We start from the raw sequence: 23,397 nt of genomic DNA on the forward strand, positions 1-23,397 counted from the left end.
GTTACAAATATGTTTTGGTCATTGTGGATGTGTTCAGCAGATGGGTCGAGGCGTATCCGACTATCGATAATAAAGCTGCTACTGTGGTTAAAGTCTTGATGAGGGAAATCATTCCCCGGTACGGTATACCAGCTCAGTTAAGTTCTGATAATGGGCCTCATTTTATTGGACAAATTAACAAGGAGTTTTGCTCCCAGTTGGGCATACGCCAGCAGTTACACTGTGCTTACAGACCGCAGGCAGCCGGGTTGGTTGAGAGACACAATCAGACCCTCAAAACTAAATTGGCTAAATTAAGAGCAGACACGGGACTGACATGGCTTAAGTTGCTCCCCGTTGCCCTCTTCCAGCTGCGGGTTACACCTGCGGGACCAGCCCGGCTCTCTCCCGCCGAGATTCTTTATGGCAGGCCTCTTAGAACTCCTTGGAGCCTGCAGGTTCCCAGACGGGTTCAGTTTCATCAGATGACTGAAGAAATGACCACCTATGTTCTAGCCCTTACGCAAGTGCTCAAGGAACTCCATGGGCAAGTCCGCGCGGCTCACGAGCCATTGCCCCCAGTACCGAGCTCACTTTCAGTCCAGCCCGGTAGTTATGTCATGGTCAAAAATTGGACTAGGAAGGGGTCGGAGCCGCGATGGGACGGGCCCTTCCAAGTTCTCCTTACCACCCCCACAGCAGTTAAAGTGGAGGGGCGAGGTGCTTGGGTCCACCTACATCACTGTAAATTGAGTCCATCTCCACTACTGTAAAAGGTCGGATACTAACCTGCCTCCCTTCTCCAGTGCTATTTTCCAGGTGTGGAGCATGATGGAGTGGCTACGCATCGTCTGTCTGATATTTGGCCTCACTTCGCTTGGCGTGTTATTGGCGATGGACATGGAAAAGGGGAATATTATGTATCTGTGTAGCCCCAACCAATCTACAAGGATACATCACCTATGCACAGGTGATGTTCTTCACTGCCCCCATATACGAGGACATGGTATCGACTCATGGAAGGTCATCAAAGTTAAGGAGAATGCGGGAGTCATGAAGCAGCTGCACCGGTCCCGGCGATGGGAAGGGAACATTATATGGACATTGCCTTGTTTTTGGAATACATGTAAATTTGATTTTGGATGTGTTAAAAGTGGTACAATAAAGGTAACATCAGGCTGTCAGAAGAGTGTAGGAAGAGACCATGAGAAAGAGAAAGGGACTAGAGAGAGGACGGGGCGTGTGAGAAGGGAAGTACAGCTAGAACGTAGGTTACCGGGAGATACACTTAAGTTAATTAAAGGCCAAACTGAGGAAAACCCGGGTAATATGAATCTCTTCTACCAGATTTACCACCGTCTGTATGGCCACGGACGGGTTGTCTGCTACCCAAACCCCGCAGCGGTGTCTAGGTTATTTTCTGTTTCACCGCTTTGGGGCACTCCCCAAACGGTGGTTCATTGTCAGCGTTCCGAGCCATTGCCCGAGCAAGTCACTCTTCCTTACGATCCGGATTCAGCACCACCGGCTATTTGCCTTCCCCTTCCTCGGGATAATTCCCATTCACAGTACGATAGGCTGCGACGGTGGAGGGCGTACATACCTAGCCACTTCACTCCCAATAGGGATTCCCGGTCGTACGAGAATTGCTTCAGCAGTGAAGGATATGGCTGTTTGCTGGTAGAGGTGGACACAAATATAACATGTCTGTTTCCCACCTGTACGGACAGGAGGTGCCATATCACCCAGGCGTCTGGCCAATGCGTTTGTTACAACATCACTTGCGTTCCATTGAACGCCGGCCTCCAGCTCCTCTGTGGCTGGGCGAATGTCTCTCATATCACTGTTGGGACTAGGGCTTTCCGCATTGCTGGGCGGCCCGAATGGGCATTTCAAAATTGGATAAACTGGGCTACTGGGAGGTCCTTACGCAACCGATATGCTGATTGTGATGCTAGTCTCCACACGGAACAAGGATACTACTTTTTATTTAATGGTACGGCGACCAACGTTTTGTCACCCCCATTTCCCCGCCGAATTGCTATAGGGACTCTAGTCCCTACCACAGTCCCCTGCCCTTCGGCGTGGAACCTGCATAATCAGTTAGCACGCTGGGCAGTCTCTGCTGAATTTTGCGAGAACTGGAAAAAACCTCAGGTTCTTGCACCCAACCGGGGCCACTCAGCCGGGTGGGGCATTCTGAGCGTATTGACACTGGGAGGTGTGGGGGGTTCCTTGGCTGTTAGTGATCGGAATTATTTTATTTGCGGCCTTACCATCTTGGGAAATGAAACCTTGGGAGCCCTCGGGGCAATAACTAAGGAGTTGTCTCAGCTACGGTTGTTTGCAATGCAGAACCGGTATGCTCTTGACTATCTTCTGGCCCGTGAGGGTGGGGTATGCGCCATAGTACAGTGCAAGTGTATTATGGGGGTTCAGGACTTGACCGCTAACATCACTAAATTTATGGATCGCATACGGGATCACTTGGACGGGATGCAGGATCCTGGCTCTTGGGGTAACTGGGGATTTGGAGGATGGAAGGACTGGTTGATAAATATGGCCATGTATCTAGTGGTAGCTATCGGCTGCATCTTTGTGGGCCTGGCCATCCTTAAATGTGTGATGGGTAGAATGCGGGGTGCACTAGATCAGATCACCGCCCCAATCACCGAGAAAAAAAATTTAACTGTTAAAATCCATGAGGGTGAGGCAGATGAAGGGGGGCTAAGACAGGAATTGGAAATGCAGCGACGGATCTTTTTAGATGAGGAACCGTAGCTATGGATTGGATAGTTCGGTTATCATGGAATGATAAAAGGAGGGAATGACGAATGTGATATAAAATAGTTACTTTAGAGATACTAGTTAATGTAATGTAGAAATAAGCCACTTTGATTCTGGCAGTTAGGGACAAAGGGGTTTGAGACCGCATGGAAAAAGCAGGAAGAGGTGTGTCTATGAGAGTGATGCTGCATTGATAGGGGCCAGAGAAAGGGATTGGAAGTGAGCCAATCAGAATAGATTAAACAGGTCAGGAGGGACATAGGCTGACCTATGTCCGTCGAGTATGTGAAACTTGATACCATTTGAATTGATTTTGCAGAGATCCCTTTGTCTTTTAGTCAGTCGTCTTTCTGGGGTGTAAGAGGCTGGATGTCTTTTACGTTTCTGTAAGATGATTAAGCTTGCAAGCTAAATAAATAACTTCTTTTTACGTGCGAATCCGTCTCAACTTTTATTGAGGCCAGACTGACAGAGAAAGAAATTTGGGGATCTACAATAATACAACTGACAGCATTCCTTGCTCTTAACCTCAATTTAAGTATATTTTCCAGCGGCCTTTTGTTTCTTTTCCAATCTATTAAAGGTTTGGCTCACCTTTCAGTTTCTATTTCTGATGACGGCTCTACACTTAAAGTGCTAAACTAACCTTTCTCTATGCAAAAACTCAATATTCATCTAACACTAAAGAGATGACCTCATTTATTTGCATACATAAAATTAAATAAAGGCCGGATTTTTCTGCGAGCAGTGAATGAACAGCATCAGCCATTTGCTACACTACGTTTGCCATCGGCTTTCTGTGGGCGTTTATATGGCATGTTACTGCCAGCGAATCATTAAAAAAGCAAAGCATCCTTTACAGGACATCTGGGACCTGAGCAGGAGAGTTATCCTAGGTATCTTGGCCAATATTTATCCTTCAATCAACATCAGCAGAAGAATAGATGAGCTGATCATTACCACATTCCTACTTGTGATGCCTTACAAGTTGACAACCACATTTCCTACATTACAACATTAAAACACTTCATATGTACTTCAATGGCTGTGAACTGCTTTGGGACAACCTGGGTTCATGAAAGGTACTATATGAAAACAAATATTGCATTTATAAATGAGACAAAAGAGAAGAAAAAAGACTAATCTATTAAAAAAATCTCCAATAATAATTAAAAGCTGAAAGAATGAGACTCCATATTTGTAAAAAATTAACTTTCATTTTGAGAGGTCACTGTAATCAAGACTTACCATGTTGCTAAATGTGGACTTAGACTGGAAATAACAAACCTTAACATTTTGGGGGAAGTTTAGTCCATATCGATGAGTTAAGTACATCAATTTCATATCGTTCAACAGATTATGCAGATGTTTCATCTAAAATATTAATTTATAATGTCTTTAACTGGACATATATTTCTTTATTATGTCATCAATTGGACATACCTATGTATTGAACTTATTCAAAAGAATATTTTTCCTAAACAAAGGATAATGGTTTACAGCATCTGCTATATTGTATTTGAAAAGGACACAGGCTGTTATGGAATCACAGGGCGGGATTCTCCAGTGTCGCCCACAGTGGGACGCATTGCAAGCGAGAATGGAAATTCCATTCACTTTCAACAGCATTGGACAATCCCAGCCACGAATGAGGATGGAAGAATTTGGCCACAGAGTCTATGGAGCTCTCAGAAAGAGGTCATGAGATCCAGTTTTTCAGTGTAAAAATAGTAAGATAGTAAGATAGAGACTGCCACCACGGCAACAATCTTATCCCATCTCTCCTTCTTCTGAAACCTCTGTCACAATGCTGAGCTCCTTGAGATTGGAAAAACACACCAGAAGACCTCATTGCTGCAATTGGGAGTTTGTAAAGGAGAATTCCAAATCAACACCATTGCCTCCAGTGGGAAACCCCAAATACCATCAGGCACTGTGGAAAGGGGCCCTCCAGCTGTAAACAAGCATCCGGACAATCTATGAATATAATTTCTTCTGACTTTTCTTGTTACCTGCTTTTAATTTTTTTATTGTGAGGGTGGGGTGATGGTGCAGGGGAAGATTGTGGGTGTTGTTTTTGCATTAGTGGTAGTTGGGCATATTTGTACATTGTAAAGGTTGTGTTAAAAATTTCTGCATTTTTACCTCAGTGAGCTTTATCATTCAAAGTAAACTTATACTTGTTAAAGTAAGGAATCTGGTGGGGTTTTTTTTTATTGCACCAAGCAATCATGTTTAAATATATATTAAAATGACAAAATCGCTGCACTTTTAACTTCAAACTCTGTTATAGCCAGTTCAGGAGTAGGACAATGAGGGTAGTCAATTCATCCCTGTTAACTTGATTGTAACACCATTTTCAGGATGTTTTTGGCGGAGCAGGGCATCCCAGGCAGCAGCTTCCAGCTTTTTAGTCTAAGTGTGCATGCTTACCAGAAGTTGCAGTGCAATTTGCTTTTAACCTCATCACTATATTTACAACAGGATGCCCAAACATTTTATCACTGAGTATTATATCAGCAATGAATGATGGATTTTTAAAAAGTGCTTTATTTGTTAATAAGAAAAAGGGTTTGGGTAATGTTGATTTTTCCTTTTTGGAACTGCACCAGATTTATTTACACAGAATGTTGACGTAGTGCTTATCCCTCAGGTTCCTTAGTTCAGTCAAAATGATCCTTTACCTCATGGAACAGATGACAGGGTGTTTGCACTTATCATTTTTTGGTTATAGCAGATTTGAGCTGCAACATTTAATTTTATTCAGGATGTATGCAGCCACAGCTTGTGTGGAACTAATCTAAAGTGAACACAGATTAAAGCTAAGATAAAAGATGAATGTTGCGCACTGTATTTACAACATGTGAACAATGATCATGTTAACCAATTCACTGCTGAAAACATTACAAATATGTAACATTTATTGTGCTGTCTCGTAGTACAGTCACCTGGTATATTACTATTGAATACAAATAAGTTATCTGGGAAATGTGTTAGCTTCCACTGTGGTAGCAAGAATCCAATTGCAAATACACATAAGTGCAAAGCTTCACTTCTGCTTGGATCTGGTTCTATGTGCCAATCATTGTACTTAAATAATAATTCAGTTCTGTTAAGAGTTGCATGAATTATCTTATCTGAATGAATGAGAAGAACTATATTTTCCCATGTTTGCTTTAGAGTCTCATTCACAACAAGCAAGGATATGATAATAAATGGGTGATTGGGGCTTGAATAAAAGAATACTCACTGTTAGTTTACATTCAGCAACAGTGGTCTTGCCATCAGTCCCCTTTAAAACCTATTTGACCTATTCTTGTTAAACATATTTGGATATTTTTTCTTTGGTTTGACAGTTGGGGCTGCTGATACCATTGGGTGAACTAGCTGAACAAAACTACTTAACCCGGCAACGCAGGAGAGCAGAACTAGCACACGCTGTTGAAATGATGATAGCACTGAAGCATAGAGTTAATAATTAAAAATTAATATTACTCAAAATAGGAGTGTGAACTTTAATCACAGGCAGCTTCCTTCAGGCTCAGGTGAAGTCAGGAGTGTGTCTGCCCAGGACGCTGAGCTAGGTTGAGCTGTCATAGATCCCTACTTCTTAATGGTAATGAAATTAATCCCCCTGATATCGTTGTACTCAACAATGCCACTTTCCTTCAGTAATAGTGCCGGTATTCATTACTTCAATAGAAATAGTTGCAATAAAAAAATTCTAAATTAAATAGTAAAGAACCAAAACAATCACATTTTCAGACACTTTTCAGACAAGCTCGATTTCAAGAGGTGACTGCATCGTAATCTGTTTGGACTATCACTGTACCCCCAGATTGTGACTGTGCTGCGCCATGCGTTAACTAAAGTGGTGAGAATTATTGCATTATGGATAGCAATATAATGATTTAATCAAATACGTCATTGTGAATCACTTGGCTGTTAAACATTGGTAAATGAACATCAGGACATTACATAATTTCCACAACTATAATGATCTCTAAACTGTAACAATGGTTTATGTCCATTTCTATCCAATGAGAATGAAAATTTCTCATTGTTAATATTAATCCTCGGCATTTTTGCCCATCTTCCTATTTTTGGTAATTGCAGTAATTTCCACCCAACACTTTACAGCCAATTCCTCAAATCATGCTTCAAGCTGGCCGAGAAAGTGATGCCCACATCCCAAGAATGTATTTTTAAAAAGTGAGGTATTACATAAATCCGTGGCCTGAATCGAGTGCGGGTGATCGGCAGGCCTGAAAGCAGACGTGAAATGTGCTTCCAGCCGTGAACAGACCCCGAATGCGATTTCATGCTGGCTGGCCAATTAACGGGCAGACAGCATGAAATACAAGCTGAGAAATGATCAGCGTTACCGGGATGGGGGGGTGGGGGTGGGGGGCAGGAAGAGGGCAGGTGCTTAGAAAACTGAAAGTGCGGGCAGGTGCCACTACCCCATTCCCTGAAGGTGGACAGTTGCTGCGGAGCTGCCTCAAGAAGCTGCAGACCTGTACGAATTAGAAAAGATGAAAACAATTCAGCAAACTATGCCCATGCAGCACATTCTGCGTATGCAGAACTCGAAAAACGTCAGCCCCCAAACATCTTTTTATACTATACTTCACCCTGGATATTTCATTCCTCCCTGGATCGGGTTGTAGTAAAAACATGAAGGCCGCTGGGTCACTTGGCCCGTCCACCAAACGTAAAAGTGGACAGGCCATGTAAAATCGCTTTCAATTTACTCATTAATAGGCTTAATTACCTGCTTAATTGTCAGCGGGCACGCGTCCGACTGCTGTACGTGCCCATTGAGTGAAATATTGAGTGAGTGGATGATGTCATTGGAACACGCGCCCGCCATCTTCTTGTGCAATTTCATGCACTGTTGGGCTGGGCGTGCGCCTACTCAAACGATGCAAGTTTCTGGCCCATACAGCGTTTTATTGATTAACAAATTATAGATTTAAAGAAAATACTTTTTCAGGATTATGACTTATGACATTTACAGCATTTTAAATAAACTTATTTAATCTATGTTTGTGCTCATTCAGCCAAATCCATATAATGCCTTTGCAGCATCCACCAGCAGCAGTCAGTATCACTACATAGTCAACTTGCTTCACAGGATACTTTGGTTTCCCTGTGAATTTGTCTCTGTGACGCTCAGCATTCTGTCACTATGTACTATGAAAAGTCATTCGTCCAAGAAGCTTGGGTGAAACCTGGTCAAGTTCAAACATAGGGAGAACCAAGGTCAAAGAGCAGAACTTGATTTAGGCTCTCTCTTTCTTTCCTTCTCTCTTTGTTTCCTCCCTCTTAATGAGAATCCAATGCTTTACCCATATTTCAATGGTTTGGCTATTATAGCATCTTAAGAAATACGTGTTCATTAGTTGGAAGAGCTGGTACAATGTATGTAATTGCATCCAACATATCTAAAGCATGACTACAATAATGGAAGAAGTTCAAACCTGAAATGAAAAGCAGTATTTCATGAATAATGCAAGTATATTCTTATTAGGAGCTAATAAACAATACTGCTTTCACAAATCTTATTATGACCAGGGTGAAGGATGATGAAATTGAATGCCGGAAACTTAAAACATAAAATGGTGGAAATAAATAGCAGTCCATGAGCACGAAAGAGAAAAGGGAGATTAATGTTTTAGTGCAATTCTTCCTCAAAGCTGAAAAGGATTTCCATCCGCAACAACTATTCTGCTTAGATCATCAGAAATCACTCCCAAGCCAGTGCAGCCTAACAAGAAGGAAAGGCTGCATTTTAAAAAATAAACCGATTGTGCCCAATTCTTTTTTTTCCAATTAAGGGGCAATTTAGCGTGGCCAATCCACCTATCCTGCACATCTTTGGGTTGTGGGGGTTAGACCCACGTAGACACGGGGAGAATGTGCAAACTCCACACGGACAGTGACCTGAGGCCGGGATCGAACCCGGGTGCTCAGCAGGAAAGACTTCATACATACTCTGCCCTAACAATTGCCTAAATTTTGTTGACAGTGGCAAAGGAATGGCACCTGTCCCTTCGCCTCACTGGCAGATGTCCAGAATAGTTCGATCGGCTTTAGAGTGGAGGTTTGTTTAAGCCCGTCTACAAACGTGCTGTGGTGTCTGTGAGCAGGACAAGAAATAGCAAGGAACTTCAAGCCATCAGATTGAAGAATCTTAACTGAACCACAGAAAGCCCAAAACAGAAAGTGTAAAGTAGGAAATATAAATTAGACTGCAGGTTAGGTGGGGTTATGGGGGTAGTGCAGGGGAATGGGCCTAGGTATGGTGGGTCGGTGCAAACTCGATGGGCCGAATGGCCTCTTTTTAGCACTGTAGAGATTCGATGGAATGATACACAGAAATTGAAATAAAGATTATGGAATGCTGATCGCGTTAAATTAAGAAAATAAAAGTGACAGAAAGAAAATGTTTTAAAACGTCTAATTTTTAATAAAACATCAACAGTGATTTTCCTCTGGGGAAATGAGGTTCATAATTTGTAAGATTTTTTCAGGACCAGGAAGGTTATTCGAAAGTAATCATCTCTTATAACACAGCTTATAACATAAAACTCGCTTAATTTTTTAAATTCAGTCATGGGATGTGGGCATCTCTGGCAAGACTATTTGTTGCTCATCCGTGATTGCCTTCGTGGGCGATTTCAGAGGGCAATTAAAAGTCAACCGCGTTGCTATTGGTCTGGAGTCACATGGACCAGGTGAGGATGGAAAATTTCATAGAGTCGAAGAGATTTACAGTGCAGAAAGAGACCCTTTGGCCCATCATGTCTATGCAGACCATCAAGCACCAATCTATTCTAATCCCAGTTTCCAGCACTTGGTCGTACCCGTGCCTAAAGGACATTAGTGAACCAGATGACTTTTTAGCATTAATGATGGCTGCCATGATCACTATTGCTGAGACTAGATTTATATTCCAGATTTATTAATTTAATTTAAAATCCCCCAGTTGCCATAGTGGAATTTGAACCAATGTCCCCAGAGATTTAGCCCAGGCCTCTGGATTACAAATTCAATGACATTATCACTATGTCACCATCTCTCTTACTTCTAAATGCACCAGCCCTTTTTCAACCATCTTAAGTGAGGAAATAATTTGCAAGTACAGCAAGCTTATGTCAATGTAGACATTTCAGGTTAGTGAGGATTTCAACAACGAACGTGGCAGTGCAGGGTATTTCTGACAGCAACTTTGGGATTTCTGCATTTAACTTCACAGTGCGAATACCCTGCTGGCCGATTGACCCCAAAATAACAATTAGTCCTGATAGCCTTACCATTATCAATACAGCAATGTTTGGATAATGTGCCTTCATAATACTTATTTATGTTTCCCTTGCAGCACCAGTGCGACAATTCACATCAACCATTCTTGTGGCCTCTGAGTGAATTTGCTGTTTAGTAAATTTGAGACACCTCTATACTATGCAACTATAACTAATGGGAAATACAAAATCATGCAGGATCCTTACAGAGAAGAAAGGTTTTGATTAGGTAAATGGGGAAAAACTTTTTCCATAGACTCACTATGCAGAAGGAGGCCATTTGGCCCGGCGTGTCTGCACCGACCCCTGGAAAGAGTACCCTACCTAGGCCCACTCCCCCACCCTATCCCTGTGAACCCACTTAACCTGCACACTTTTGGATACGAAATGGCAATTTTAGCATGGCCAATCCACCTAACATGCACATCTTTGGACTGTGGGAGGAAACTCGCAGCACCAGGAGGAAACCCACGCAGACACGGGGGAATGTGTAAACACCACTCAGACAGTCACCCAAGGTAGGGTGTTCAAGGTCCACTTGCCTGCCCCAACCCCGTAACCCCGCACATTGATCTTGGCCAATCCACCTAACCACACATCTTCGGACACTAAGGGGCAATTTTTTTCAGCATGGTCAATCCACCTAACCTGCACATCTTTGGACGGTGGGAGGAAACCGGAGCACCCGGAGGAAACCCACGCAGACACGGGGAGAACAAGCAAACTCCATACAGAAAGTCACCCAAGGCTAGAATCGAACCTGGCTCTCTGGCTTTGTGAGGCAGCAGTGCTAACCACAGTGCCGCTGTGCTGGGCTAAACTACATAACTTCTGTGCTGTGTGATTCTGCAATTGTCTAAAAGGCTCTCATCTCATCAGTCTGGGATGAATTTGTTAAATCTGCCCCATCCATTCGCCCAGCGATTCTTTTCCTAACTGTGATTTCCAATGAATAATTCTCCATGATAAAGCATTGTTTAAGTATCTCCCTTATATTTTTTTCTGATTTTTTTGTGCTTATTATGACACAGGATGCAAGCAATGCTAAGTAGGAAAGCATTCCTTTTGATACAGCACATGAGAACATGCATTCCTAGATCAATTATATAATTGGCCAAATGTAGAATAGTACCAATGGATTTTTTTTCATTTTGTGCAACAGTCATGCTAATGTAACTTGTGAATTAGATTGCTAAGTGTAGTAAAGGGTCTGGCACATAAAGGGTTATCATACGATCATGTATGGTACCACCCACACAGTGATGTAAGAAGGCACCTGCCCCAGAGCCAGGGTCAGCCTGGAGATGGACACAGTTGGGGTGAGGCCGAGATTGGAGTCTGCTCCATTCCTGTGTCTTTAACTGTAAACATGTACATAGCTATGGGTTGTTAATAAAGATTTTCTGTTAACATACTCCAGACTGGAAGCCTACTTCATGGTGTCAGAAGCAGGATTCTTCACTAAACTGAATTAAATTGTGTCAAAATATGGATATCTTTTACTCTTGGAGCTAATAGCCGGAACTCTCCACCATCGGGATTCTCTGTCCCGGCTGGCAGTGCACCTCACCCATGGCTTTCCCCACGGTGTGAGGTGGCTACAATGGGCAACCCCACTGACAAGCGATGGGAGCACTAGCGAACGGCGCCGCCGAGAAACATGAGGCTGGGGGACTGGAGCATCGAGCCCAATGTTTCTTAACCAGAGACAGCAATTGTTATGATTTGAAATTTTTCAAGACCGTGTACTTGTGTAAATATCCTGATAATGATATCAATAAATGCACCTTTCACTATCTGTCACAAAGAAAGGAAGTAGAAAGAACTTGCATTTATATAGCAGCTTTAATGATCTTAGAACATCTCAAAATGATTTACACCATTGAAGTACTTCTGAAGAATAGTTGCTGCTGTAAAGTAAGTAACGAGTTAGAGTAGACCAGAAGTAAAAAATGCTATATTCAGCAGTAAAACTGAAGACGGCAATTTATGTAGAATTCCACAGTGTTTCGTGTTGATCCGAAAGTGAAATGTGTCAAATACTTCTGGAAGGTTAAAATTTCTTAGCAGTTTAGTATAAGTAGATGTTTTACAAAAACTAAATACAAACATGTATGTAAATTGTTCGAGATATAAATGAATAACTGTCCGCTGTCAAACATTAAGCTTTCCATATTTAACACTGGGCAGATTTTCTTACAGTTTCTTGTAATGGATTTATTTCTTATCTGAAGTAAGTAAGTCTTCTCCTAACTTTGGAAAATGGATAGAATCTTGAGGGGGTCTTTCAGATACAGACATAAATGAGAAATATGTGAGTCATAGCTTTGCAGAGTTTCATTTTTTAAAATAAATTTGGAATACCCAATTCATTTTTTTCCAATTAAGGGGCAATTTAGCGTGGCCAATCCACCTATCCTGCATATCTTTTGGGTTGTGGGGGCGAAACCCACGCAAACATGGGGAGAATGTGCAAACTCCACACGGACAGTGACCCAGAGCCGGGATCGAACCTGGCACCTCAGCGCCGTGAGACCCCAGCGCTAACCCACTGCGCCACCGTGCTGCCCTCCTTTCCAGCGTTTTATGCTCCTGTATGTTTATTAGACAATGTAAGAACTAAACAAATAGTCACCAGAAAATTAAGGAAATTCGACATTCTCACAACAACTCTTACTAGATGTACCATAGAAAGCATCCAATCTGGCTGCATTACAGTTTGGTCTGGCAACTGTTCAGTCCAAGACCACAAGAATCTACAGAGAATCATGAACACAGCCCAGTCCATCACGCAAGCCCGCCTCCCATCCATTGACTCTGTCTGCACCTTCCACTGCCTTGGGAAAGCGGGCAGCATAATCAAAGACCCCTCCCACCCGGGTTACTCTCTCTTCCAAAGTCTTCCATCGGGCAGGAGATACAAAAGTCTGAGAACACGCAACAATAGATTCAAAAACAGCTTCTTCCCTGCTGTTACCAGATTTCTGAATGACCCTCTTGGCATCTGGACTGATTTTATGGACTGAGCTGATCTTCCTATGCATCTTCTCTACAGTTGTAGCACTACATACCGTATAACGGAGAGCACAGTGGCTAGCACAGTTGCTTCACAGCGCCAGGGTCCCAGGTTCGATTCCCGGCTTGGGTCACCGCCTGTGAGGAATCTGCACGTTCTCCCCCTGTCTGCGTGGGTTTCCTCCGGGTGCTCTAGTTTCCTCCCACAATCGAAATATGTGCAGGGTAGGTGGATTGGCCATGCTAAATTGCCCTTAGTGTCCAAAAAGGTTTGGGTGGGGTTACTGGGTTACGGGGATGGAGTGGAGGGTAGTGTGTTCGTTCCAAGAGCCAGTGCAGACTCGATGAGCCGAATGGCCTCCTTCTGCACTGTAAATTCTATGATTCTATGACTTCACCCGTTGTCTATGTTTATGTGTTTTCATTATGGTATCCTCCTGTATTTATCATATGTTCTATATTTTCATCTAAATCATCAATCATCATCAGAACTAGCATTATATCTATTGGATTCCTTTAATTCAAATGTCAATCTTTGAAAAAATAAAGTAAACAGAATTTTAACAGTTGAGGACACAAGGCAACGGTGTCTTCTGATGACAATATCGCTTGAATGATGTTTTGGAACATTAAGGACAGTCTATTCAGATGAGAATCTCAGGCGAAATTCTCCGGTATCGGCGCGATGTCCGCCGACTGGCGCCCAAAACGGCGCAAATCAGTCGGGCATCGCGCCGCCCCAAAGGTGCGGAATGCTCCGCATCTTGGGGGGCCGAGCCCCAACCTTAAGGGGCTAGGCCCGCGCCGGACGAATTTCCGCCCCGCCAGCTGGCGGAAAAGGCCTTTGGTGCCCCGCCAGCTGGCGCGGAAATGACATCTCCGGGCGGCGCATGCACGGGAGCGTTAGCGGCCGCTGATGGCATTCCCGCGCATGCGCAGTGGAGGGAGTCTCTTCCGCCTCCGCCATGGTGGAGATCGTGGCGAAGACGGAAGGGAAAGAATGCCCCCATGGCACAGGCCCGCCCACGGATCGGTGGGCCCCGATCGCGGGCCAGGCCACTGTGGGGGCACCCCCCGGGGCCAGATTGTTCCGTGCCTCCCCCAGGACCCCAGAGCCCACCCGCGCCACCTTGTCCCGCTGGTAAGGTAGGTGGTTTAATCTATGCCGGCGTGAAAGGCATTTTAGCAGCGGGACTTCGGCCCATCCGGGCCGGAGAATCGTGGGGGGGAGGCCCGCCAACCGGCGCGGCGCGTTTCCCGCCCCCATCGAATATCTGGTGCCGGAGAATTCGGCAACCGGCGGGGGCGGGATTCACGCCAGCCCCCGGTGATTCTCCGACCCGGCGGGGGGTCGGAGAATCTCGCCTCTCATGTTTTTGTGTTTGGAATACAGGAATTATTTATTGTAGATAACTGAAACAGGTTCTGTTTTGAAAACAATGGTGTAACTTGCAGAGACATTACAGTGTCTGCTGTGTGAACTTTCCTTCGCATTTTAAACACCAGTGAAATTCCATCGGATTTCTCGTGCTCCACCACTGTAAAATCTTCATGCCTAAGTGGCATTTACACAAAATGAGAGCTGAAGCCCAGAAGAAATCACTTTGAATATCGCCAGGAAAGAGATCCTCTATCTAGACCTAACAGGATACAATGACTATGTGTCAGGTAAATTGTCTCTAATGAGTTATTCTAATTTTCAGTAAAATGAGTGGGATCCATCTGAATTTTTGCAACTTAAAAAGATACGTGTTTCAGATATAGGAGACCAAGCAGAAATAAATTTTCTTTTAGTCACATATTCACTTTCCTTTTTAAACTTGCCCTTTCCATTCCTGATGTTGAGAGATTACTTTGAATGTTTCCCCACCAAAACCATTATTTTTTAAAATCCAGAAGCTGTGATCAACTATCAATCTTAATTGTTTTTTTAATGAAATTATCCTGTTGCTAAAATCATAAAACAGGTTCATGATTAGGTACTAAAATTAGCACAATTCTCGTGTGAGAGAACCTTTCAGAACTGGGTGTTTATTAAATAGCTGTCGTGGATGTACCTTTAAGAAATGGGTGTTTATCGAATAGCTGCAGTGATGTCAGAGTGTGAGTGGAGCTGGGCTGTCTGTCTTTCACTTTCGCTTTGGACTGGCAGCTACAGGGTGTTTTTAGTTTTGTTTTGAGAGCTGGATAGCTGCAGGAAAAGCAAGCAGCTGTATAAGGATCTCTCTGCAATCTAAAGACTGGCTCCAGACCATTTGGGTGATTTCAAAGTGCTAACTGCTCTCAGTAGAGAATTTAAACCTGATCTTTGTGTTAAAAAGGGTTTTTTGTCTTATGGATGTTGCAAGGAAAGATTAAGGGTTACTTATAGAATATTGTATCTGTGGGGATGATTGGTGTTGATAGTTGTTAAGGTGTTTACTGTGGGTTTATAAAGTGTTAACTGGTTTCATAAATAAACATTGTTTTAATTTAAAAGTTACACCACACCACACCTGGAACGTAGGCCTGTATGCTCCCCATAACCACAATCTATTAAAAGTTGTGGGTCAGGTGAACTCCCCATGATACACATTGGGGTTCTCTAAACCCTGGCCCATAACACAATATACAATTTTTAAAAAAACTCGACTACTCTGGGCTCCTTCCAGTGATAAAGCTTTCCATTCTGATCCCATTTATACTGTCAGGTACTGAACATGTAGCAGCACTTCCCTTTCTCATATTTACTCCACACAGCTGAAGTGACTTCTGGGAAGGGTCCAACTCTACAGAGTGACCAAGGTCATCAGAAACAATGGTTTCTTCTGATTACCCTGTGTAGCGCCATTAAGCTAGCCCCTGGAATTGAAACACATTTATGATTTCTCTTCAAAGTATCAACCAGGAAATTCTCTATGTATTTGTTTATGTTGCTACATGCAGCAATCAGGCCAGGTTTTCCTCATGGAGCCTTAATGGCTAAAAAATGCACTACAAAAAATATTCTATTTGAATAAAAATTGCATAAATGCCCATCTTTGGTGCTTCCTTTGTGGGCGTAACCCCAAACCCCTTTGTCCATTTTACCAGTGTCAAAAATGGCTAAGATCCAATCTTTCTCATGAGAAAAGCTGGTATAAACAGGCATAAAACAGCAAAAATACTTAGGTACCAAGGAAATACTGAACCCACATGATTTCTTTGAATCTTAAAATTCAAGCTTTGACTCATTTAGCCATCATTCATGTACATCAAGCAGCCATGTTTGAGAACTTGCGACTAGGAAGCTTTCCAATATTTAAATGAATTATACTCTGTACATAAAGAGGAACGGCAAATATTCTCAGTGAAAATAAATACTTAAAAACGCTCAAAAACTATAACTTAAAAAATGTGGTGACCAAGCAAAATGTCCATTGACTTTCGAGGGAGTTTCCATCCAGGCCTATGTTTCATGTTGCACCAGAATACCTGATTTCAACGCTGAGAGACTACCGCACCGCTACTGAACAAGCACAATTTGGAGGATGCACACATTTGAGAATTGAAATGTGGTCAGTTTTCTGAGCAGAGTCCTGTTCCAATGGAAAATTAGATGGGCAGATGTAAAAGATGGAGGAGAGTTGCCCGTAATATACAGACGGAACTCACCACCAATATTCTGCAATCTTTTGAAATATGCAATTTGTTTAAACCAGTGTATGGGTGTGTCTGGGTGCAAGTGCAGAGGAAACTCCAAATGCTAGCATCTCCTATTTATAACAGAGAGTTCATAACAGTATTCTGTGTTATCACATTTGGACTATTTTTGCTAGTTTGAATTTAAGTATTGCAGCAGCAACATGCTTACTTTGTTTTATGTGGTTTAACAGTAATCGGATTGAAACATGTTTTATGAATCTCTCTGGGAGACCATAGGATACCCTACTTTTGGCTACAAGTTGGTGTTCATCTGCACATTGCTTATGGGTAGTCTCAGGTTAGGACCATGGTTATGATGTTCAATTGGTAAGATGGAACTATCACTTTAAGACTACTGCTAACTGCTGCCTGTGATAAAAGTGCTCTAAATAAATAAATCCTGAGGACAATTGGAGGTTAACTGTAGTATATCCCCAACTCCTTTCCTTACGGGGAGACAATGCAATCAGCATGTAGTTACCAACCTTTTTCCCCCTTATTTGTACAATACATTCTTCTAATGATTATTTACTTGCGACGGTTATTGTTTGAAAGCCAACTTAGTGAAAGTATGAAATATATTCTTCATGCATGATATATTCATCTGTAAGTGCCATACTTTGAGGCATGACAGATGTGTTAGACTAAAAGGGCTGAATTTTACAATGCCCTGCCAGGTGAGTTTTTGGCGGGTGTTGGCACATAAAACATGACAAGTAGCTAGCTCGCCACCTTCCTGTCCACTTCGATCTGTTCCCCATAATACGATGGGTGGGTGAGGCTAGCCTGCCTTCCCTTAGGCTTAGTGAGGCACTTAACTGCCTAATTATGGGGTAATTAATGGTTGAACTACACCTCGGCTGCCTTTGGGTCGTCGGAGATCCCCCCCCCCCAGAAGGTGGCACATCCACACCACTTATGCCTCCCCCTTGGCCTTCAAATCCCAACCGCATTGCCTCCCACCTCTCACTAGGGTGCTTGCTCCCCCTCTGCCCCAAAATCATGGACTTACCCGAGCCTGGTATCTAGGCTGTCTTCTTTCCCAGCAGCGGTGACTTATGAGTTCTGCGAGGACTGCAAGAAAAGCCAACAGCTCTCGAGGTCAGGACTCACTTACACTGAGGAATGGAAGTCCCATACTGAGCTTGTTAAGGCCGCTCATTGTGTATTATCCCTGCGGGACAGCCTTTTTAAAATGACCAACTTTTCTAGCAGTGGGGTTGGGGTGGGGTCGGGCAGTACGACCTCCAGTAAAATTCACCACAAAAGCTTTCACTTTTTGTGTCGGCTAGATTGAATAATTGCAGGGTTTGCTTAAAGATAACTGGAATAAGGTTTTCAATTGCCAGCCAAGATGTTGCAAAGAGGGGAATGTTCACCATGAAATGAACCGCCTTCATCAAGTCAAATGCCCTGGACTGCACTGAGCAAAGAGCAGAAAATTAGTCTCTTTGATTCATGACCGAAGATTTCCCGGGGGAAGAAATTGTGTGTAGAATCCCTCCCCTTCAGTGGCATTGTGAAATTTTGCTTCAGTAAAATCATGACTAAAGATAGTGAAATATGAGCAGCAAATCTCATTCACAATGTCGTCAGGGTGGAACTGCAGGATGTTGCTGAACGGGGAATTGTGATGTTTTCTCTGACCAACAGCTTCAAAGCAGGAGGATGAGGAATATGCAAATTATCGCCCATTGTAACCTTTTGAATTATATGGAGTTCCAGATAAATACCACTCCCATTTGAATACTACACAGTTCTGCATAGTGAGGAATTCACTATCCAAAATATCTTACACACTTATTAGACAAGTACACTTTGGAAGAATAAATGCAATGCTGAAGTAGCATCGAATAAAATATATTTTGACATATTCCTAAATATGGTCGAAGGGATTTTTAAGAATGCTTAATGTATATAGTTTGCATCATGGCTGTCTTAATTGGTAGATAAATAATTAATCGATTAGCATTTCAAATTGAGACACTTAAAGATCTAATGGTTCTTCTAACAAGACGATTAATGGAGCTGAATTTCTCCACTGCCTTACTGTGTCCAACACAGTACCTCTAAAACCTCATTACCACACCACTACTGCCCTTTACTAACAAAATATCCATATCAATTGTGATATGCTGTTTAGGTTTACAAGCAGAATTAATATAACACAACACATAGGCTAGGATACGAAACAACAGTTTGCAGGTTCCTTCATAGATTTCATCTTGACTATATGTAGGTGGTTTCACCGTTTGTGCCTCTTTAGCCCCTCAAACAATATAAGATCTTAAATCACATTGTAATAATTTCTGGAATATATATGTGCCAATTTTATGAATTAAAACATTACTTAACATGCATGTCCTTTATGTAAAATTCTGCAATGGAAATGTTGATTTATAACATTTTGCGCTAAAGAGGCATGCACCTGTAACCAGCCCAAAGTCTTAAAAGTAGTATGGAGATAGCAGAAAGTGCATAGCTAGCATTTCTTGCGAACAATAATTTTTGGATTTGTTTTGAGTTCCTTACACTTCAAAGTGTCAAAGTATATTTAAAAAAAAGAGAGGTAACAAGCACAAATAGATTTCTCTGTCTTTGATTTGGAAACTCGCAAATACCTGCCAGTCTGCAAACGTCTTTTGCTACCAGCAATTGACCTCTAAATGATCTTCATAGGCAGTCATACGTTAGGTTCAAAGTAATAGCCCAAAAGCTGCAGGAAAAATCATGGAGAGGCTAATTATGCTCACCATTACAGAAATACGAATCTCAAAGCAAGTTCACGAGAGGGCAAATGCGCATCTCTGTTAAATGCAGAATCAAGAATTTACCTTCAGAAATGCTCTAACTCTGCCACTAGCTTTTCAAAAGAGGCATTTCACCCATTGGCTCCATATTAAAATACATTGAGCAATGCAATAGATATGAAGTACATTTTTCACAAATTTGATCACGTCATCCATGTACCCTTTTAATAGATGATAAGTGTTAATTACTGACAACTAACCTCTCTGGTACTGAAAATGACCCATTACAAATGTGGAGTCTCTTCCTTCAGGTTATGATTTTTGAACCTTTTCCAAAAATGTAGTTTTCTTTTTGTTTCTTTTTCTCCCTGTGTCTGCGTGGGTTTCCTCCGGGTGGTCCAGTTTCTTCCCACTGTCCACAGAAGTGCAGGTTAGGTGGATTGGCCGTGCTAAATTGCCCCTTAGTGTCCAAAGATGTGTAGGTTAGAGAGTGTTATGGGTTTATGTGAATAGTGTGGCAGAGTTGGCCTAGGTTGGAGGGTTGGTGCAGACTCGATGGGCCAAATAGCCCCTTTCTGCACTGTAAGAATTCTTATTCTTAATCTAATATTTCTTTCCCTCTCTTTAAGACTCCTTCTGCACCTTAGTTGACTTTGATTACACTCTAACTTATATTTCTTTTATCAGGCCTTGTGATGTTAAGTTCATACTTTGTAAGTCCGTTAAGACAATACACTGTTGCTTGCTTTGTTCAGTCAGACCCCTGATGTCCTGTAGATGATGCTGCACCATTTTGTCCTTGCATTTCAGGAACTGACAGGGAGAAACACCATGGAGATTAAAAAGAAAATGGCAAGTATAACTAGAGGTGGACATGGTTTGCTGGTAAAAGCAAATTACTGCAGATGCTGGAATCTGAAACAAAAACAGAAAATGCTACAATCACAGCAGGTCTGACAACATCTGTGGAGAGAGAAGGGAGCCAACATTTTAACTCTTTGTCAGACTTGCTGTCCAGTATTTTCTGACAACTCTTTGTCAGATTGTCCAGTATTTTCTGTTTTTGTGATACTGTTTGCTGGTCTGCCATAGTAATATTTGGGCCAACATTCTGCCGATTACACAGTATAACAATTTTGTCATTAAGGAACAATGTAACACATGGCCTATTATGAGCAGTGCCCCTAATATGTACAACTACAAATATACACATGAGTGTAATTTATTTGTAAAAGTCTCTGTTTGAAGATTTTGGAAACATTATTGATATCATTAGCAAGTGTTTCGAAATGTTCACTTGAGGAGGAACAGTAATAAATCATAATCATGTTGGCTGAAACAGGATATATGACCTAGATTTTCTTTATTCAGAAAATGATTAATGCAAACATTAGTGATATTCATGGCAATAGAGGCGGGGCCACTGGGGTGGGATAGGGAGGTGTAATTGATGAAATGATTCTTCTGAATTGTTTTATGCATTATGATGTGAATACAGTTCAAATTAGAGCTGGTGAAGATTGAACTGCACTCAGTTCTACTTAAACCTAAGCCAGTACACGTAAATAATAATTATATTTCAAAACTATTTCAATCCGCATTAATGAAGTTCATTTGTGCCACAGGATGAGTGTGCGCAAAATTCTTGAATAGATTTTTTTGTTCCATTTACATTTTGGGACAGGTTTAAAACCCAAATCACATGCTGTCTATTTCCTTTATCACATATTTCAGAAATTCACAACATGGAAACAAAAGGAAAGGGTTTACATTGCGAGAAATATTCCGTTACAATTATAAGTAAGAAATTGTGCACTGAAGATTTTGATTTCATTCATTAATTGAATGATCTTCAACTGATAGGATTTCTACATATTTATAAGAGGCTCAGTAGAATCTTTTGAATCCAGATTACATTTTGATTTCTAATAGTGAAATTGGTCTTTTATCTGCTAAATAATGTTTTTGGTTGTTTTATTGTATTCCACTGCCAGTAATAATCAAGCATGGATTTCAATGGGATCAGTCAAATATTTGCAAATCTTATGCAAGCCCCTCACTGATTTGACCCACATATAAATAGATTTTCTGTCAGGGAAAATCTCTGTTCTTCATGCTAGTTACATTTTGTTTCGAATCCTCGCCATCCGAAGATGTTCAATTTGCGCTCCGCCATTTCCCATTAGTCCATTTGCTTTTTGCATTGTTTTGGTTATTAATGAACAGAGTCATTATTTCTGTCACTTACTGATTAACATCCTGCTTGCTGGAAGACAAGATCACCTTCTGCTTTCAGCTGGTACTGCTGGGATTGTAAATGCAAATACCTGCAAAAGCCAAGCACCAGCACATTCCTGGGAACACCATTACTATGATTATTATTTGTGTAAGATGTGTCTGCCTTATTGTCATTTCTGATACTACATCAAAAGGGTGGCTGGTGAGCTTCCAGAGGTGCTGTCGCCCAATAGAATGTGACCTTTTTGCCAGGCAACTGCGCTGCTTCTTCTTTTGCTTTGCCGCGTGTTTATGAATGCTGCTAGATTTGATAACCCTTTGACATTTGGAATGGTATTGAAGTGTTTTGGATGGAAGCTCGAAGAGCTTTGGCTCGTTTGACAATTGTCAACATCGTAGCTTGCAGCGAGAAGGCTGCACTCAGCCATTTTTGGGCCCGGCAAGGCTTCGCCACACAGCATTCGCGATTAAAATCTGTGGTGTCAGGTGCCTTGTGGCAATCGACAAACAGGCTGCTTTGCAGATACTTGTAGGGTTTGCGGCCAAAACCTAGATTTGCCTCTGTCTCATTAAAATAACGAATGCAGTCCAAATGGATTTGCACATATTCACTGTACGTCACAGTAAATCACAACACCATTTGGACCCAACAGACTAAAGCTTCATCTCTTTAGACAATGGCAGGCTTAGAAGAAGAACTGTAGTGATGTCACACACTGAACTACGGTTCGTATCTTTACATTTAGAGGCAGAGGGAAGCATATAAATTTTCCCTCTTATATTTGTAAGATGGGGGAAAAAACATTTAGCACCAAGAAAACAAAATAATAAAATCTGCTTTGATAATGTTTTCTTAAAAAAAATTATGGGGAGAAAAGAATCCTGAATTTAAATGTAGAAATAAATTTTATTTATTTTTTTCTGAAGGGGAGGGGGAAGCAATAATGGGATTTAACTTAATTATTTTACAGCAATAGTGTTCAAGTCAGTTTCACATATGTGAGATACTTTGCCATAGTTTATGTTGGTGTTACTTTTCCAAAAATCGATAGATTCTGGAAAGATTCCATCAGCCTTGAAAGATGCAAATGTGACCCCTCTATTCCAGAAAGGAGGGAGGAGAAAACAGATAATTATAAGTTGACATCTGTCACGTGGAAGGTGTTACAATCGATCATTAAAGATGTTGTAGCAGGGCACTTAGACAAGTTCAAGGTAATTGGGAAGAATCAGCATTGTTTTATGAAAGCGAAGTCATGTCTAACCAGTTTACTAGTGCGGTAAAATGGACAACAGCCTGGAATTTAGGCCCGATGTACATTTGGACACTTTAAATTAAGAATTGGACATTTTAAATTAAACCACAGTCAGCCCACAAGCACGCCTGATGGGAATTCGAACACCCAAGTTTGAATCCACTGAGCAGAGACAGATAGTCGGGACAAATCTGGGCCTGCCCATGTAGACAGGACATCAGGAGATAATCGGTCCAATTCAAGTGGATCATTTCTTGTGGATTGCCCAGATAAAACTAGACTTTCTGGCACCCAGGTCTCTCGCCGTTACGATATATGAAATAAGGCTACGTGCGGACACCTTGGGGTGGGTTCCTGGTGTGCTGCAGAGTAGCAATCAGCAACTCCATTGGGTGTTGTGAG

The sequence above is a fragment of the Scyliorhinus torazame genome, chromosome 8, assembly GCF_047496885.1.
Source record: "Scyliorhinus torazame isolate Kashiwa2021f chromosome 8, sScyTor2.1, whole genome shotgun sequence".
NCBI lineage: Eukaryota > Metazoa > Chordata > Chondrichthyes > Carcharhiniformes > Scyliorhinidae > Scyliorhinus > Scyliorhinus torazame.